Source organism: Meleagris gallopavo, chromosome 4, assembly GCF_000146605.3.
Source record: "Meleagris gallopavo isolate NT-WF06-2002-E0010 breed Aviagen turkey brand Nicholas breeding stock chromosome 4, Turkey_5.1, whole genome shotgun sequence".
NCBI lineage: Eukaryota > Metazoa > Chordata > Aves > Galliformes > Phasianidae > Meleagris > Meleagris gallopavo.
The window spans coordinates 33,595,409-33,599,468 of record NC_015014.2 but is presented as its reverse complement, the minus strand read 5'-3'; positions in this window follow the sequence as shown (position 1 = coordinate 33,599,468).

The following is a 4,060-nucleotide window of genomic DNA, read 5'->3' as shown; positions in this document are numbered from 1 at the left end:
AGTCATTCTATCTAGTCATTTGTGAAATAGTATTTAACATTGCTTTGCTTCCAGTTAGTTTAGAAACTGAAGTAAAAATTACTGGGTAGATGTGTATAACAACTAACCTTGAACAATGATAAAATCTATAAGGAAAAAAAATGAAAAATCTAAAAGATTGGGAGCAAAACATTAAGCAGGCATAGAGGATGCGTTTGTTTATTGCAAAGATTTCAACTCTTAATAGCCTACGCTTGGTTGAATGCAATTAATCTAACTAATAGTCTTGGGTTGGCTTTTGAAAATTTGTTATTAATAGTTATTGTTATATCAGATTAAAGTCACATAATTCCCTCATGCAATAACCAGATGGCTATTTGATCCAACATATCCCTATGATGAAAGCTATTAGCAAGAAGTGATAATTAAAAAGGTTTCAATAAACTAATTAAAGTAAACCTGAAGTACTTCCTGCATAAGAAATGTACTACTTTGAGAAATCTAAGAACAAGTATCTACTGACTATGGCATCTGTAATATCATCTCACAATATTCCTCCCACCATTTCCAGGTCACAGTAACTTCACAAAATAAACAGAATTCTAATAATCATAAATCAAGACATTTCTGGTTTCAAACACAATATGATAATGAGTGCTACAGCAGCCCAGGGTCAGTAGGACTAGAGATAGCATGAACAAAATTCAAAGGCAACACATCCTTAGCCAACTCTAAGTTTTATGACATTGATCACATACTAAAAATCTTTCTTCCCCATTTCTTCTTCCCACAAAAATGAAGACAAGGATATAGAAAATGTCAAATGAACAAAACTCACATTCAAATGGAGAGAAGAAACATAAATCGAGATGATCCAGATATTGTGACTAGCCTGAGTAACCTGCAAGTGTATACTTGCTCACTCAGCATATACCCACTGGCTTTGTCCAGGGAGCTGACATTTGTACTATATTAATCTTCCAGGGAGTGCATGAGTTGCAGTGCAGGCTTTCAAGATGGCTGAGAGCTGTGGAAGAATATAGAAACAAGCCCCAGTAGCAAAGGAAAAAAAATGATAGGGATCGAAGCAAACCCAGTCTGCTTCAATTGCAAAAGCCACAGATCTGACTGAAGCCAAAGCTGGAAGCAATGACAAAGAGAGCAGCAGGAGATTGGTTTATAAGCCGTTCCCCATATCTAGTTTGTCTTTTCTTTCTTGTCTCTGCTGTAAGAGGTTTGTCTGATGTAGACTTTGTTCAGTAAGAACCTGAAATTTCAAAGAATATCCCAAGTGGATATGGCCCACAAGGATCATCAAGTCCAACTCCTACCTCCACAAAGGACCACCCAAAACTCAAATCTTATGTTTGAGAGCACTGCCCAATCACTGCTTGAACTCTGGCAGTTCAGGGCCAAGCCCACTGCCCTCTGTGCAAGAACCTTTTCCTAACACCTAACCTGCCTTTCCCTTGATGCAACTCCATGCTGTTCCCTTGGGTGCTGTTGTGTCACCAGAGAGCAGAGCTCAGAGCTGCCCCTCCATTTCCTGTGATGAGTTGTAGGCTGCCATGAGGCTTCCTCTCAGCCTCTGCTCTGAGATGAATAAGCCAAGGGATCTCAGCCACTTTGCCCTTCAGACCCTTCCGCATATTCATAGCCCTCCTTTGCATGCTCTCTAATTTTGCCTGATGCATCTCAGGGTACTGTCAGCCTTTTTAGCTGCCAGGATATATCAACTGAGGGAAGAGGTCCTGATCGACTTACCACAGAGCCCTGGTCAGGGCTTATTACTTTTTTCCACTAATGAAGATATTTTAGTATTTCACTTAATCATGACAATACTCATCTACTATGTGCAGCATATTAGTAGTGCATTTACCACACTCTACTTCTTGGAGAAGGGAGATCGAGTGACAGTTTTATGTGCTATATACACATACTTATACCAGAAACAGCAATGATCTCAGAAGCATTTCCCTCACACTTTGATGTAAAATCAGCATGAGGATCTGGTAAAAAGTATGTCATAACTTTCCAGTCTTTCCCACTTCTCTCATCCTTCACCCAAAGTAGGAGCTGCTGATCAAAACCTCCAGGCACAGCAAAACTTGCTGTGAATGCTAGACTGAGTAATTATACAATCAGCTGTAACACCGAGTGCACAAGGCTGGAGGAATGCGATCAAACACCCCAAGCACAATGAGAGAGGGGGCTTTGACTATCAATAACAATAAGTAACCTGCAACTGAATGGGATCCGGAAACTTGTAACTCACTTCAATCAGGCATTGTATTTTCTTCATGTCATTTGGTCTTGTTCCACCCTCTCTGATGAGGGCATGAGCCAAATTACCCAGCACTCAGTCAATAATTACAGAAGAAACAGAACCAGTGCATTGTCTATAAACTGTCACGCGCCATGTGCCTGCTAACCGTATTGCACTGGCCATTGTCATGTGTTGTCCTCTTCAGCAGCCAGCTACACCACTTGAACAAAGGAGGGTGAAAGAACATAAGGAAGCCATTAGAGGTTAGGAGCAGTTGCCCAACATTACTCAGAAAGGGATGTGAGGAAACATAATGGAATCACTCATGAGCAACTTGTCTGTCCAGTCAACATCTGCAGGCAGCCTGCAGCCTCTCCAGCTCTAAAGGCCGGCTATACCAACTCTTTAGAATAGCACAATAAATACGCTAGCTCAGTGTACCTACCCATTAGTTTTAAATACGTCACCCATTAAAGCAATCTTTTGTTCTGTAAAAGAATGGCTACAAAGATACAGAACTCATGAAAAGAGAAAACAAGAGGAACAATGCCTCAATGTTAAACTCTGGAGAGAAATTTATGCCTCCAGCTTCTAATTATAACGCTATGCAAAAATAAAAAGACCTTGAAGTAATTTATTTTGTATTTATTTCCCATTCAGTTTCCCAGATGTGTGATAGGCAGTTGAAGAGAAGGAGCACAGTAATAACGATAGGGACAGACTGCATATGCGTGGTTGTGTGAGAGGAAAAAGTAGCCTGAGTGCTGACGGCCTATGCGCGAGTCCTGCTTACACTCAGCAGTTTTCTTGCTTGAGTCCTCAAAACATTAACTAACTCATCTTCTCTATCCTGGGGAATAAGACCTAATTCCAAGAAAAAGCAAGGACCACACTTAATTACTCAAAACATCCACCAACATCACCTCACCCTAGTGAGATAGTAAGTCTCCTGGCTTTGAGATAAAATTTCCTTCTTTTATAGGCAAACAGTACGGCTATTAAAAGTGACTATTCACCCAAGATTCACACCTGTTCTTTTTCAGTTTTTCATAGTAGAAGCGCTCGGTAAGAGAAGTTTTCAGAGGAGGAAAGAGTACCTTTTTGAAGTGCATGATAAACATTCATCTATCTCAAAATGTATCTTAACTGTACAATTTTCAGCAGGCAGAAATATACCATAAATCAGTAGATTTTCATGATACACTGATTGCAAGATTAGAATGCCAACTATAGATCCATTATTCAATCACAGTTGCCAAATGAGATAAATTAGTCTTTTTGTTAAATGGGCAGAGATTTATCATTAAAGATATCTTAAATTTTCACTGCTTCACTTCTAAACAGGCTCCAAACACTCTAAACAGGCTCCAAAATCCATACCATACTCAAAGACGACAAATTGAAAGGCTCTCCTCAAAAAACACGACTGGGGAAAAAAGTGTAGTATGGAAGTGACACAAAAAGCCTAGCTTCTCTACACATACAGACATATAGGTAGAACCTACACAGCCAGAAACAGCTGCAGCAGCTCAACAAGAGAATGCAGTTTTTGCCAGAGAGCATTTTAAAAGTAGGGGAGATAGGGAAATCAAGTAGAGGTTAGAGTACTGTAAGCATCAACAAAGTATGAATGAATTAAAAAAAAAAGGAAAAACTAAAATACTTAACACTCTGACAAAAAACTTCTTAATCTTGTTCCCTACAAAGTCCTAGTCAAACTGAAAGATCTGTAACAAAGCAGGATGGCTTTTCTTTGCTCTCGCTATTCTTGGCACCCCGATTTCCCATGCTTATGTTAGAGGGAGCTCAGTACCT